A 404-nucleotide genomic window follows, 5' to 3' on the forward strand; every position below is an offset into this window, starting at 1 on the left:
TGTCTCTGTCCCTCTCTCCTTCCCCTCTTCTACATTTCTTACACTCCTTTCTCCCCTTTCTCCTGCTTTCTCTCTTCCTGTAATCCCATCTCCCTTCTCTTCCCTTCCCTACATCACTCTCTTATCTCCTCTTCCTCCCCTTTCTTCCCTTTGCTATTCATCCTTCTCAACCTCTCCTCCCCACCCACACTTCCCCTCCGCTCTCCTCATCCCCACTCTCCCCCTCCCCTCTCCCTCTCACCATCCCTCAAATCCCTCTCCCTCTCCTCTTCCTCGCTCTCCCCTCTCTCTTCCACCCCTCTCAACCCCACTCTCCACCTTCCCTTTGCCCTTCCCCACTCCCCTCTCCCCCTCCCCACCATCCCTCCAAACCCTCCTCCCCTCAACCCCTCATCCCACTCTCC

Source organism: Penaeus monodon, chromosome 23 (assembly GCF_015228065.2).
Source record: "Penaeus monodon isolate SGIC_2016 chromosome 23, NSTDA_Pmon_1, whole genome shotgun sequence".
Taxonomy (NCBI): domain Eukaryota; kingdom Metazoa; phylum Arthropoda; class Malacostraca; order Decapoda; family Penaeidae; genus Penaeus; species Penaeus monodon.